We start from the raw sequence: 15,859 nt of genomic DNA, 5'->3' as shown, positions 1-15,859 counted from the left end.
GTTTAAACTATATCAATTCACATTCCCTTTTAATCTATTTTTTTTTTTCCCAATTCTCCTCTAGATACCTTCACAGAGCTCAACACAAATGAATTCTGTTTTCTAAGGTGGCCATACAAGTCCATTTGGCATCTTATACTCTGGCCATACATAATAACAATATTTTACCATCATCTCCATAGTTACCTCTGTGTGAATGCATAATCTGTCCCAAGATCTCAGCATTCTCCCCAAGGGACTCTCCAGGGCTATTATGGGATCGTCATCCCTTTTGCCGTGACCCCTTCCCGGCTGTACCCTTGCAACCCTCCATGGGTGCTCTGTTTAGCCTGTGCTACCCTCCCTGGGTGCCCTCCCAGGCTTGCCTGTGCTACCCTCCCTGGGTGCCCTCCCAGGCTTGCTCCCCGAAGATCCCATTTTACTCACTGGTGAGGTTTTAAGTGGTCCTTCCCTGTGGACTCTTCACGGACCCCCCTGGTCCGCCTCTCGTCTGTCTCCTGGACAGTCTCGGGAACCCAATCGATCGCCCGGTGCTGGCCGCCACCAAGGGGAGCTGATCACCGAAACTGGGTGAGGCGCGCCTTCAGCTCCGCTTGCTGCCCACCGCCCCGCACGGTGGAAATATCCCGGACCGAGCCCCCAAAAATTGTCAGGAAAATTAATCCACGAACACCAGAGGTTTATGTCCAAAAAGGAGACAGAGGAGTCCTTTTTCTTTATTCGAATAAAGGGAGAGGCTATGGGGCATTCCCCTGGGGTCTCTCAAATTTTTGGAGGGCGCAGCCTCCTTTTTATCCTAATTCCCGGCCGCTTGTCCCTTCTCCCTTTCCCCATAGGCTGAGGTACTTGAGAGGTACAGGCTTCCCGGAACGCCTGACACCTGGGGTACCTTCCCCCCCCACCCCCAATGCATAATCCCTTCTTAACTTTTATGGAATTCATAGTGTTCTTTCAGTGCCTCTTTGATCTTCTACTGGAATCCATCCCATTGTTTCTGTCGTCTCTCACTGATAGCTACATCTTATCAACTGACCCACAGCTTGTTTGTAAAGACAAGCTCATCATTCCTCTCAGTAAGGTGTGCTCTCTTGGCTGAATGCAGAGACACCCGGCCGTATCTGTATACTTTATTTTTATCTCCCAATTGTCTTTATATTAAACTTTTAAATTCTATAAGAAAAATATGTGAACCTCATTTTTCACAGAAGGGAATGGAGCTGGGGAAGGGTTTGGAGTCCCAGGAGCAGCTGAGAGAGCTGGGAAGGGGCTCAGCCTGGAGAAAAGGAGGCTCCGAGGGGATCTTTTGGCTCTGCACAACTCCCTGACAGGAGGGGACAGCCACGGGGGGATCAGGCTCTGCTCCCAGGGCACAGGGGAGGAGGAGGAGGAGAGGGCCTCAGACTGTGCAGACTGTGCAGGGGACACAGAGAAAAAATCATCAAGCACTGGGCTTCTCAGGGTAGTGGTGGAGTCCCCATCCCTGGGAGTGTTCCAAAACAATTTATGATGAGAGGAATGATGAGCTTGTCTTTACAAACAAGCTGTGGGTCAGTTGATAAGATGTAGCTATCAGTGAGAGACGACAGAAACAATGGGATGGATTCCAGTAGAAGATCAAAGAGGCACTGAAAGAACACTATGAATTCCATAAAAGTTAAGAAGGGATTATGCATTGGGGGTGGGGGGGGGAAGGTACCCCAGGTGTCAGGTGTTCCGGGAAGCCTGTACCTCTCAAGTACCTCAGCCTATGGGGAAAGGGAGAAGGGACAAGCGGCCGGGAATTAGGATAAAAAGGAGGTTGTGCCCTCCAAAAATTTGAGAGACTCCAGGGGAATGCCCCGTGGCCTCTCCCTTTATTCGAATAAAGTAAAAGGACTCCTCTGTCTCCTTTTTGGACATAAACCTCTGGTGTTCGTGGATTAATTTTCCTGATAATTTTGGGGGGCTCGTCCGGGATATTTCCACCGTGCGGGGCGGCGGGCAGCGAGCGGAGCTGAAAGCGCCTCACCCAGTTTTGGTGATCAGCTCCCCTCGGTGGCGGCCGGCACCGGGCGATCGATTGGGTTCCCGAGACTGTCCAGGAGACAGACGAGAGGCGGACCAGGGGGGTCCGTGAAGAGTCCACAGGGAAGGACCACTGAAAACCTCACCGGTGAGTAAAATGGGATCTTCGGGGAGCAAGCCTGGGAGGGCACCCAGGGAGGGTAGCACAGGCAAGCCTGGGAGGGCACCCAGGGAGGGTAGCACAGGCTAAACAGAGCACCCATGGAGGGTTGCAAGGGTACAGCCGGGAAGGGGTCTCGGCAAAAGGGATGACGATCCCATAATAGCCCCGGAGAGTCCCTTGGGGAGAATGCTGAGATCTTGGGACAGATTATGCATTCACACAGAGGTAACTATGGAGATGATGGTAAAATATTGTTATTATGTATGGCCAGAGTATAAGATGCCAAATGGACTTGTATGGCCACCTTAGAAAACAGAATTCATTTGTGTTGAGTTCTGTGAAGGTATCTAGAGGAGAATTGGGAAAAAAATGGATTAAAAGGGAATGTGGATTGATATAGTTTAAACAAACAACAAAAGAAATCTATGTGTTCAGAAAAAAAAAAAAAAAAAAAAAAAGGAGAAGAGGAAAGTGGGGGTGGGGAAAAAGAAAACAGTGAAGATTAAAATGTTTTTCCGCACCTTCCCCCGTCTTGTCCTCTGGTGGTACCAGCTGATCTAAGGCCAGCTGCAGGTCCCTGTATCCTCACCTTCCAGGGCAAAGGGATCAGGGAAATGCTGTCCGTACAGCTCCACCTGAGAACAACAGTGGTGTAGGGGGTAGGGAGCAGCATATCATATCAATGCCTGGAACTAGAAGGGATCTCGAGAATCCATGCCCGAGGTGGCGAGGGGGGGCAATAAAGGAAGTCAAGAAAGAGTCTTTGGCAGCAGGAGATGGATGGATTGTGTTAGTGTGCTGGAACAGAATTGGTTAATGGAGAGTGTGGAGAGATATGGTTGAAGCAGGGACCAGGAGTGGAGGTACAGGACCAGGAGCACAGGCTGGGGGCCTGTGAGGCTGCTGGGACTCAGCACTGGGCAGTGCCTGACCCCACCGACCCTGGGCAGGGGCAGCAGCAGCTGCCGGCCCTTTGAGGCTGCGGGATGCCCTGTTCGCCTGTGGTGCTGTCAGCCATGCCCGCCGGGAGCACTGGAGCGGGGAGGAGCTGTTTGGACAATGTGGCAGAACAGGGACTGGCTCTGGTATTCGGTGTGTGGTAAATAGAGTGAGCACAAGGAGGAAAGGCGAAGGTGATAGCCTTTTTCAGGCCAGAGATAGAAAAACCGCAAGGTCCAAGGGGTCCCCCGGGACAGAGGGGACGGGATCGGCCACAAGGAAGTGGCAGAGGCTTTTTCTCCCCAGCAAGGGAGACCCAAGCCAAACAGTGGTTGAGAAAGGATCAGTGTGCTGTCTTCAGGGCGTACAACACTGAAAACGGCAATGTCTACAAAAAAAAAAAAAAAAAAAAAAGCCAAGAACAGCTGGACTGCCAGAAAGTCCAGAAGATAAGAGAAATGGATTGTTAAGAGTGTCAAAGGCTCTCATTATATCCACCAACCTAGAGCCGTTGTCAACTTTTAAAGTAGGTCTGGATCGAGGAGAGGTGTGTGTCTTAGTAAAAACAAAGACCTCTCGATTCACCTTAATTTTTATCCCCGAGGGGGAAAATTGTCTAAAGAATTTTTTAATCGTTCAAAGGAGTTGTGAGAATTGTAGTTTCTTCTGTGGGCTCAGAAGTTTAACCATCTTTCTTTGAAAGAATTGTAAAAATTGTAGTAAATTAATTTGGAGATTTAATTAATTTGTCTACATGAAGTTTTGTGCAGAATAGCTCCAGTTTGGAGGGGACCACACCCCTCTGCTTTTTGTATGTTTTGTTGTCAAAAGCCAGAATTGGCAAGTTTCAGTTATGAAGCCAATGCTGCAAGTCATACCTTGTGGGGAACACCCCCACCAGTCTGTGGTTTGTTGTAGCCCTAAAGCAAATTCTGTAACTGCAACCTTGTAAAAATAGTGTCCTATAGAAAGCCTGAGTATTTGTCATGCACTTCCTCTGTGGAAATTATGAGAAAACTTTAAAAGAAAGTATTTTGTTTCTTTCCTTAATAAAAGTTTTAAATGTTAAAAGTTATAAAATGTTATAAATATTAGAGTTTCCTTAATGGAAGTTAATTTGTTAGTCATCTCCCTATGCCTAAGATGGACTTAATGCAAAAATTAAGATAAGGAGTGGTTAATTACTAAAAAGAAAAAAAAGAAATAAATAAAGAAATGTAATGTAATTGGCTTGAAGCAGTGGCATTACTTGCTGCTGAACTAAATCATTTTTATACAAAGTCACGCAAAAGAAATTTTAGTTCAGGAGCATGGGAGAACACAGAGACCTGTTGCCTATTTTTCTAAAATGTTAGACCCAGTAGCCAGAATCTGACCCCATTGTCTGCAGAACTGCGCAGCCACAGCTCTGATGGTGGCTGAGGCCCGAAAGCTGACAAGGGGGGTTATCTGATTGTTAAAGTTTCACACCAGATTAAAGCGTTGTTAACTGAGAGAGCCTCTAAGTGGATGACCAGCTCTCAGTTGCTAAGATATGAATCTTGTCTATTAGAACAAGAAAATTTAGAATTTAAAAACTAAGAAAGTTTTAACCCAGCCTCCTGTTTGAATGGCCCTGAAGAAGAGAGCCAAGGAAAATTACATGATTGTATTCAAGTAATAGATCTACAAACCAGGGCAAGGAATGATCTGAGAGACATCCCATGGCCTGAAGGGAAAAACGTGTTTATTGATGGGTCTTCAAAAGTGATAGAAAGAAGACGATTTACAGGATACTCTGTCGTGAGTGAAAAGCAATTAAAGGAAAAGGGGAGGTTACCAGCCACCTGGTCAGCTCAGATGGCCGAGCTGTATGCGCTTGTGAGAGCCTGTGAGTTATACCGAGACAAGACAGTAAATATTTTTACTGATTCTAAATATGCATATAGTGTGATACACGCATTTGAGAAACTGTGGGAAGAGAGAGGTTTATTAACCTGCAGAGGAAAAACGTTGGCTCATGAGAACTTAATCTCCCGCCTATTGGAGGTGGTGAATTTACCAAAAAAGGTAGCAATAATACACCTCAAGAGACACCAGGCAGGGTGCTCGGAAGAGGCAGTAAGAAATAGACTGGCTGATAAAGAAGCTCGGAAAGCTGCATTGTTGCCAGAAATCTCTAAGTTACTTCCCTTGCTCCCAGTAACTGCCCCCTTGCCAGAGAAGCTGTCTTTTCCACCAGAACTTGACATAGTTAAGAAGAGTGGGGCAGAGAAAAGAGGGGGTAATTGGTTTACAAGAGATGGTAAGCAGTGGATACCGAAAGTTTTAGCCTCCCAACTGCTAAAACAGCTCCACGAAGAGAGTCATTGAGGCTCCCGAGGGATAGCAGAAGCCTTCCTCAAAATGTATGCTGCTGTGGGTCTTTTTGTTCTGGCAAAACGAGCTGTTGATAGTTGTTTGATTTGTGCTAAGACAAATAACAAAGTTACAAAGAAACTGGCGAGGGGCGAGAGGCCTTGGGCTGTACGTCCCTTCCAGAGATACCAAGTAGATTTTACTGAGATGCCCCGGGTGAAGAGATTTTTTGGTAATAGTATGTCTGTTATGAGTAGCCAGAAGTGTTCCCAGGTGTTTCCGTAACTACAGGGTCAATTATTAAAGTATATTTTTTTAAAAACAAGATCAGGTCGAGTTGAAAAAAAAAATTGTAATAAATTAATCTACGAGTAAAAATTCGTAAAGGTATAATTAAAATATATATGTGATTGCGATGTCATAAAAAATATAACATATAATGGGAATAAGTCCTTCTCCGGATCTGGTCGTGATTCTCCTCCGAGAGGCAACAGATTGCAGCCAAGTACCCAGATAACAATAGCAAGCAGGCACATCAGCCCCGAAAGAATAGACAGGACACGGGCCATCGAACAAACAAAGGAACGGGCCCGGACGAGATATCACCGAGCCTGAGCATCTCCGCCCTGCCCACCTGTGTTGGAGAAATGGAAAAACTAGACAAAGGAAGAGGACACAGCCGAGATCGACATCCATTGGCTCCAGGATGGGTCCCGTCACTCCACCCTAATGGCCCGGACCAAAATGATATCAAAAAGACATCCTGGACCTCTTTACATATGAGGAGCCTCTGCCCAGCGTCTATTGACCCTATTCTCCAGTGCCAGGAAATCTATTCTTCGAACAATCAAGAACCTCTTAGCAAAGGGTGCCTGCTTGGAATTTGGCCTCAGGACACAAACTTCCTATAAAAATCCAGGCCAAGGGACTCTCAGGCGTGGACTTGGGAGCATCTATACCTTGTGTATAGACCCTGTCCACACAGCGCTGCGCTGCTTATTTTATTGTGGTTTTTCTCGCTGTTCGAATTTATTATTGTTTGATAATAAATTTTCTCTTTTATATAACCCGAAATTGCCTTTGCATTTATAACAGATTGGTGCCGTGACTCGGATAGGAGAAATTGCAGGAGAATCTCGCTACCCAGGATGGGTACCCCCGCTGATTTTAGCGGCCTAGTGAGCCGAGAACCTCCGCAGCACATTCCTATATCCGAACCAAATTTAGGCTAAGGTAAAACCACAATAAAAAAGGAGAAAGGATCCAGAGAGCTCGGGAAGGTGCGGAGCCTTCGAGAAAGCCGCGGCTTGGTAGCTCGTAAAAAGTCATCTGTGCACGAAGACGCCCTCGCAAGAAAATAGCTGTAAGTATTGTGAGGTTGAGCTGGTGATTGGGCGATTGTGTGAGACATGATCTGATCACGAAGCGAGTGCGGACTTCAAGGTCGCGGTTCCATCCTCCCGCGAGGGAATTGGCCGGCCGAGAAGGAAGCGATTCGGGGTGAGAAAGGTCTCTCTTTACACGATTGTAAAAACCTGGGACAAAGGAGGTCCTGGGGGACTGATCACAGGAGGCTGAAAGGGGAAGAGGACATCCTGTCGAGCTCGGGAATAAGTAAACCCTTTCAGTCAACGGGCCTAGGTAGAGGTCCAACAGAAAAATCGAGTGCGGAATACAAGAGTCCCCAGTATAGCTAACTGAGTGGTGAGTATTGGCAAGAAACTTTGATTTTTCTGGCAAAAGGAAAAGAAGGAACACAACGCAGGAAAGGTAAGGAAATTTTTTTAATAATGGGATAAAAGAAAAGTAAAATACAGAAGAAAGAGAGCGAAAAGGGTCCCTCCGAACAAGTGAAGGGATCGTTGGACATCCCACCAGAAAGTCCCTTGGGGTGGATGTTGAAATACTGGGAAAATTGCCCTGAAAGGAAAAAGAGATCAAAGGCAAAAATGATCCAGTATTGTTCTGAGATCTGGGGAGGACAAGAACTAAGAAACCACCTCATTTGGCCCGTGTTGGGCACATTTGAGAGGTGGACTTGTAATGAGTTGCTCTCTCATATAGAGAGCAAAGTTCCCTCGGATCCCGAGGAGAAGGAATATGCCAGGCTCTGGCTAACCGCCAGAGTAGGGCTATTCCCGGTTAAACAAAAGCAGGGATCAAGGGCCGAAAACTGGGAACCCCTTGATCATTTGCCCCCTCCGTACCACGGACCGGCAGGGCCCCCTGCAGCGGACCAAGTGGTGCCATCGGCACCCGCAGGCTCCGCAGAACAACCAGCTGAGGTACTCACATCTCGAGCAAGGGAGTCTGTACCGGCAGTGATACCGGCAACACTCCCTTTGCCCCTGCCTGGGAAAAATCAAGCTGCTGCAATCTCCTTGGAGTCACTGCAGGCACAAGGTTGGGGGACACGTTACCCACAGTTACCAGACTGGCTGTCCCAGTCGGGGCGCTCATCTCTAAATGAGAGAGTCCCTCCGGGTAATCACGTAGCAGCGGAATACCCGCAGACAAGAGACCGAGCCTCCACGAACCACAGTTCCCCTCCTGCGAGTAGAACCAGGTTCAAAGTAAAAACGGGAGGTGAAGAGAGGGGAGAGATTGGGAATGGACACCATATGTTCCCTCTCAGAGAGGTACCAACAGCCCCAGGAGTTATCGGATTTGTAAATGTTCCCCTCAATTCAGGGGATGTGCGGGCGTTTAAAAAGGAAATGGGGCGATTGTTAGATGATCCGTTTGGGGTGGCTGAGAGGTTGGATGAATTCTTGGGAAGTAGCATATATACCTACGAAAATCTCATGGCCATCCTGAGATCACTGTTTAGCCAAGAAGAAAGAGAAATGATTAAACAGGCAGGTATCAGAGACTGGGAACGGCATAACCCACAGGGGACACCAGGTGACCAGAAGTGGCCCAGTATGAGCCCGAGTTGGAATGCCCAGACGGAGGAAGGTAGGAGGAGCATGATTGATCTAAGAAATCTAATCGTGCAAGGAATAAGAGAGGCAGTCCCCCGCGGGCAGAATATTAGTAAAGCATTTAGGGAATGCCAGGGAAAGGAGGAGACACCTACCGAATGGTTAGAGAGATTGCGGTTGAGTTTGCAGATTTACTCTGGAACTGACCCTAGCTCTCCGGTGGGGGAAGTCCTGCTTAAAATCCAATTTGTGGCAAAGTCATGGGAAGATATCAGGCGGAAATTGGAAAAGATAGATGGGTGGCAGGAGAAAAGTCTCCAAGAGCTGTTAAGAGAAGCTCAAAAGATTTACATGAGGAGAGAGGATGAAAAGCAGAAACACCAGGCTACTATTGGTGGCTGCAGTAAAGGAAGTACAAAAGAAAGATCAGATAAGCGGTAAGTTTAAAACTGTACCGAAAAGGCAAAAGAGGTTTTATCAAGGTGGTCCCACTCCCCGGAAGGATCTTCCGGAATGCTACTACTGCAAAAAGGTAGGGCATATCCAGAGGGACTGCAGACAGAAATTAAAAGATGAAAAGGTATTTCAAGAGGATTAGGGATGTCTTGGGCTTTTTTCACATGGGGACAGAAACAGCAAAGGAGCCCTTGATAAAGTTGAAAGTGGGTCCCCACCGCCAGGAAATAAACTTCCTGGTTGATACGGGTGCTGAAAGAAGCACCTTGCAAAAGTTACCAAAGGGATGTGTGGCAAGCAAAGAAAAAGTTGTCGTAATTGGTGCTAAGGGAGATCCCTTCAAAGTCTCTGTAATAAAAGATGTAGAAATTGAATCACACAATAAGGTATGTTTGGGAAACTTGCTACTAGTAGAAGAAGCTGATTATAATTTATTAGGGAGAGATATGATTATTGCACTGGGTATAAATATTGCTGTAAGAAATTCCGAATTGGTAATAAAGATATTCAAGTTAACCCCAAAAGATGAAAGGGAAATCAACCCCAAAGTGTGGCACTCTAAAGGGGAGGTGGGAAAGCTGAATATTACCCCCATTAAAATTGAAATAGAGAATCCCGAAGAACCGATAAGGGTCAAATAATACCCAATCCCGATAGAAGGGAAAAGGGGTCTGAAAGTAGTAATTGATGACCTTCTCAGAGGAGGTACTCTCGAACCCTGTATGTCCCAACATAACACCCCCATCCTGTCAGTAAAGAAAGCGGATGGGAGCTTCCGATTGGTCCAGGATCTTAGAGCAGTAAATGCTAGGACCCGAACCAGATTCCCGGTAGTGGCGAATCCTTATACTTTGCTAAACAGACTCTCACCTGAGGATGTATGGTATAGTGTAATTGATTTAAAAGACGCCTTCTGGACCTGTCCTCTGGAGGAAAGGAGTAGAAATTTCTTCGCCTTTCAGTGGGAGGACCCGGACACAAACCGAAAGCAACAGCTGAGGTGGACGGTCCTCCCGCAGGGGTTTGTAGAATCCCCAAATCTGTTCGGACAGGCTCTGGAACAACTACTCACCCAATTCATTCCAGAGGAGGGGGACAAAATTGTTACAATATGTAGATGACTTGTTAATTGCTGGAACGATGGAAGAAAAGGTGAAGAAAAGCACGATTTCTTTACTGAATTTCTTGGGACAGAAGGGGTGAAAAGTATCAAAATCCAAATTGCAATTCACAGAGCCCGAAGTAAAATATCTTGGTCATTGGATATCTCAAGGGAAAAAGAAATTAGACCCTGAGAGAGTGGCAGGGATTCTTGCACTCCCTGCCCCAAAAACAAAAAGACAGATAAGACAATTATCCTGGGCTCCTGGGATATTGCAGACAATGGATTGAAGGATTTAGTGAAAAGGTAAAATTTCTGTATGAAAGGTTAAACACTGATAGATTGAAATGGACAGTGCAGGATGAAGTTAAATTTCAAGAATTAAAGAATGCTCTCATAACTACCCCAGTATTAACTTTGCCAGACACTAATAAAGAGTTCCAGTTGTTTGTGGACGTGAGTGGACAAACAGCACAAGGAATTTTGACCCAGGAATGGGCAGAAAAGAAAAAGCCCATAGGATTTTTGTCAAAAATCCTAGATCCAGTTAGTCGGGGCTGGCCTACTTGCCTGCAAGCAATAGTGGCAGTAGCTCTGTTGGTTGGGGAAGCAAAAAAGATAACTTTTGGAGCCCCCTTGGTAGTTTACACCCCACACGATGTAAGAAATATCTTACAACAGAAAGCGGAGAAATGGTTAACCGATTCAAGGCTTCTGAAATATGAAGCAATGTTAATCAGTTCACCGGGTCTGGAACTAAAAACAACTACTGCACAGAATCCCGCGCAGTTTTTGTTTGGGGAACCAACAGGAAAGCTAATTCATAATTGTATTGAGACAGTAGAACTGCAAACCAAGGTAAGACCGGACTTGCAGGATCAGGAACTGAAAGGAGGGGAGAAATGGTTCATTGACGGCTCCTCAAGGGTAGTTGAAGGAAAGCGAAAATCAGGATACGCCATCATAAACGGCACGACAGGGCAAACTATAGAATCGGGCCCACTGCAGGCAAGCTGGTCTGCACAGGCTTGTGAGCTGTATGCTCTCCTAAGAGCTCTTCAGGGTTTGAAAGGAAAAGGGGGACCATTTACACGGATTCAAGGTATGCATTTGGAGTGGTTCATACTTTTGGAAAAATATGGGAAGAAAGGGGTTTGATTAACACAAAAGGGAAGGGGTTAATACACGGAGAAATAATCAGGCAAATTTTGGAAGCAGTCAGAGAGCCACAAGAGATATCGGTTGTTCACGTGAAAGGACACCAAACTGGGTGGCAATTCCACACAAGGGGGAACAATTGGGCAGACAAAGAAGCAAAACGAGCGGCTTTGTTAACAGTAAGTATTCCTGAGATAGTCCCAAAGGAATCACCAGAGGTTTCCATGCTCCCCTCGGAAAAGGAGCTGGAAGAATTCAAAAGGGTAGGAGGCTACCTCGAAAAAGGTAAATGGTGGTTACCGGACGGGAGAGAGTTAGTCCCAAAGGGAATAGCTAAGGGAATACTCAGAAGGTTGCACGAACAAACACATTGGGGAACCAGGGCATTGGCAGAACTATTCTTAAAGTTTTTTGGATGCAAAGGAATCTTCGAACTTGCCAAGCAAGAGGTACAGGGGTGTGTGATATGCCAGAAGGTGAATCGGGCAAATTTTAAACAATCAACTTGGGGAAGCAGGCCGCTCTCATACCGGCCGTTTGAAAGAATCCAAGTAGATTTCACAGAACTACCAAAAATTGGTAGGAATAAATATGTGCTGGTAATTGTAGATAAGTTAACACATTGGGTAGAGGCTTTTCCCAGAGCAAAGGCTATCGCCCAAACGGTGTCAAAAATTTTACTAGAAGAAATAATTCCCAGATATGGGATAGTGGACCATATTGATTCAGATCAAGGCACGCATTTTACTTCAAAAATCATTAAACAATTATCAGAAGCATTAGGAATAAGATGGCAATATCACACCCCCTGGCATCCTCAGAGTTCGGGGCAAGTGGAAAGAATGAATCAGACATTGAAATCACAGTTATCTAAACTGATGATTGAAACAAAGATGTCCTGGATCAAATGTCTTCCCCTGGCATTGTTGAATATCAGAACCATGCCACATTCTGGAACAGGATTGTCCCCCTTTGAAATGCTATATGGAATGCCATATAAGCATGGAATGCCGGTAGCCCATCCTCAAGTAGAGGATGTGCGAATCCAACCGTATCTTATTTCTATCAATAAAAACTTACAGGAGTTAAGAAGAAGAGGATTGATTCCCCAAAGCACAACATTGGGATTTCCAATCCATCAGATTCGACCGGGAGATAAAGTACTGATCAAGGTGTGGAAGGAGCTCCCCCTCAGTCCTCATTGGGAAGGTCCATTTCTCGTCCTTCTGACTACAGATACCGCAATTCGAACTGCCGAGAAGGGCTGGACACACTCTTCTTGGGCAAAAAAAGGTCACGGATTACAATTCTTCTGAGTGGAAGGTCACTACCCCTCCGGGAGAATTGAAAATCAAGTTTTGGCGTCACCACAAATGACAAGCGAAGGACAGATAAGTTGTATAAATTCCGATTGTTACTGTTTTCCATTTGTACACTTTGAGTGTGCTTATTGTAAGCAAATTTGGGTGGCTCATTGCTTAGGAGGGAACCAACCTAGGGGTTTGTGTAAGCAGTGCCTAGAAAAGGAATGAGATCAGACCAATCGTTTCCTGATACTTGCTACCCGGGCGGGCTTGTTGGAACTAGACTCTCCTGAGTGGTTTCAATTTTTCCAAAAAGGGCTGAGAGGGAAACTCGACTGCAAAGCATGACCTCTAGTGATCGAGTGCCGCCGAACAGTAAAAGTACCGTGTAGGATTGACCCGATCAAAGCATCTCGGTGGGCTACCTTTAAGAGAAGGTACGCCATCAGGACTTCAAGGGCCCCTGAAGACAGTCCCTGCTGCCGAGAAGATGGTTATACCCGCCGTATGTTCCTATACGGGCGAAGGGCATGGCAGAGGGATGCAATGGTGGAGAATCCTGATGATCCTGAACCTAGCCATGTGCTTGGCCGAGGGAACGAGTCCCGAGGTGCCTCCGGGGGAGAGTCCCCCAGGGAAGTGTGAGCAGTGCCGGACTGCCACAGAAACCGAGCGATTGATCGACTGTCCTCTGGAACTGCACGCAGGGGTATGCTGGTCGAATGATTCCCAATTGAATCTGTGTAAATTAAAGGGAAAGGTTTGGTGCTCCAACCCAGGAGCAAGTATTATGGAAAAGCAATTTCGGACCTCGAGAGAACAACAGATTCAAATGACCCAACTCCGAAACAAAAGAGAAATAAGGGGAGTCCCTCCAATTTCGGTCTGCGGACAGTGTAACAAAACTGTCTGGACTGGGGGGAAGAGGCAAGCAACTTTTATAGCTTATTTTCAAGTCAACCCTCTTTGCTACAATAAAGCAAACTTAAAACCGTGTACTATTGGGGGAAAAATGTATTGGGAAGGGAAAAATTTAAAACACGAAATGAAAACTTCTTTTAATAACGAACCTATAATATTAGATTTGTTAAAAAGCAATGATGATCGAGTATGTTTACAGTTCGACCAGGTATTCTGTTTTTCTAAAGATGAGGAAGGGTTAGACCCTGAAAGTAAAATAAAACAGCTAACACTGGAGCTAAAAAGACGAGAAATGGAAAATAAGAAAAAGAGATTAGAACAAGAGAGGCTAAGCTCTCTCAGTGAGCAGTATGAACAATTGGAAAAACAATATGATAACTGGGGGTTGCCCAGCCCCAACCAGAACCTATTTATAGATCTAATGCAAGAAATTGCCACTGAATTAGGTCTATCTAACTGTTGGATATGTGGTGGTTTAAAATCGGCCGAAAGATGGCCATGGAAGGGAGAGGAATTAACCCCAGAACAATTGCTAAAATGGACAGGACTAAAATTATCCAGAACTACTCGGAGACCCGAGGGATGGGTAATTGATAAAAGAATAATTGGAACTTTCTGCATTAGTCGGGAAGGGAGAGAATTTACCGATTTGGTAGGGTACACCCCGTGTGTGAATACTCTCACGGTAAATTCAGATAGCAAAACAAAGGTCTGGCAACCAGAACCACCCGAGGGTTATTGGAGCCACTCTCGGGAGAATAACTGCGAATGGGTAGACATAATTGGACTCTGTTGGAATAAAAACCCTGGGGCCAATCCCTTCCATGCATTTAAAGGCCTGAGGGAATATTGGGAGGATCCGACGAAAACAAACCAAGGTTGGGAGGCACCGGACGGAATTTACTGGATATGCGGGAAAAAGTCATACAGTGAATTACCAAGGAAATGGAAAGGATCCTGCACACTTGGGATAATTCGGCCCTTTTTCTTCACGTTACCTAAAGACGAAAGTAAGTCTTTAGGTGCTCCCCTCTTTGAAACATTAGCACGACAAAAGAGGGAATTAAAGCGAGAACTATCGATGGCAGGAGGCAATCATAAGTGGAAAGAGGAGGAATGGCCTGCCGAGAGGATCATTCAATATTATGGGCCCGCCACATGGGCAAATGACGGCAGTTGGGGTTACCGAACTCCCATTTATCTCCTCAATCGGCTTATTAGGTTGCAGGCTGTAGTAGAAGTAGTCTCAAACCACACTTCAGAAGCCCTAGGACTCCTAGCAAAACAACATTCGCAGATGAGAGCCTTTGTATATCAAAATAGATTAGCGCTCGACTATTTGCTAGCCGAGGAGGGAGGAGTGTGTGGAAGATACAATGAATCCGAGTGTTGCATGGAAATAGATGACTATGGAGAAACTATAAAGGGACTAGCGGCTGAAATAAAAAAGGTGGCACATGTGCCGGTCTAGAAATGGAATTCCATTTTACAAGCCTCCTGGTGGGAGCAAATATTTGGACAGGGGGCTTGGTGGAAGAAACTAGTGTTCTTTATAGGGTGTTCGGTTGCTGGAATCGTTTTTCTACCTTGTTTAATTCCTTGTCTGATCAGATTGATACATTCTGTAGTACAAGGAATGCAAATTGCCGCCCTCCCAATAGACCCGGAAAAAGCACAAGGGAAAACAGCCCCTCTTTCTAAACAAATGAAGTTAGAAGAGGAGAGGGAAAATAAAAATGCACTTAAGGCCTTGGAAAAGTTTGAAAATGAACATATGTTGTCTCAAGAAAATAATAGGGATTCGCTAACAGATTGGGAAGAAAACGAAATAGATTAGGAGAAATGTAAGATATTCCTCCTAAAGTAACAGTTTAATAAAATACGAATTTTTAATGTGATAAATTATTAGGCGGGGGACTGTAATAAATTAATCTATGAGTAAAAATTCGTAAAGGTATAATTAAAATATATATATGTGATTGCGATGTCATAAAAATATAACATATAATGGGAATAAGTCCTTCTCCGGATCTGGTCGTGATTCTCCTCCGAGAGGCAACAGATTGCAGCCAAGTACCCAGATAACAATCGCAAGCAGGCACATCAGCCCCGAAAGAATAGACAGGACACGGGCCATCGAACAAACAAAGGAACGGGCCCGGACGAGATATCACCGAGCCTGAGCATCTCCGCCCTGCCCACCTGTGTTGGAGAAATGGAAAAACTAGACAAAGGAAGAGGACACAGCCGAGATCGACATCCATCCACCCTAATGGCCCGGACCAAAATGATATCAAAAAGACATCCTGGACCTCTTTACATATGAGGAGCCTCTGCCCAACGTCTATTGACCCTATTCTCCAGTGCCAGGAAATCTATTCTTCGAACAATCAAGAACCTCTTAGCAAAGGGTGCCTGCTTGGAATTTGGCCTCAGGACACAAACTGCCTATAAAAACCCAGGCCAAGGGACTCTCAGGCGTGGATTTGGGAGCATCTATACCTTGCGTATAGACCCTGTCCACCCAGCGCTGCGCTGCTTATTTTATTGT

This window comes from Cyanistes caeruleus, chromosome 11, assembly GCF_971803275.1.
Source record: "Cyanistes caeruleus chromosome 11, bCyaCae1.hap1.1, whole genome shotgun sequence".
Taxonomy (NCBI): Eukaryota; Metazoa; Chordata; class Aves; order Passeriformes; family Paridae; genus Cyanistes; species Cyanistes caeruleus.
The sequence above is the reverse complement of the archived record's forward strand: the minus strand, read 5'-3'. Positions refer to the sequence as shown.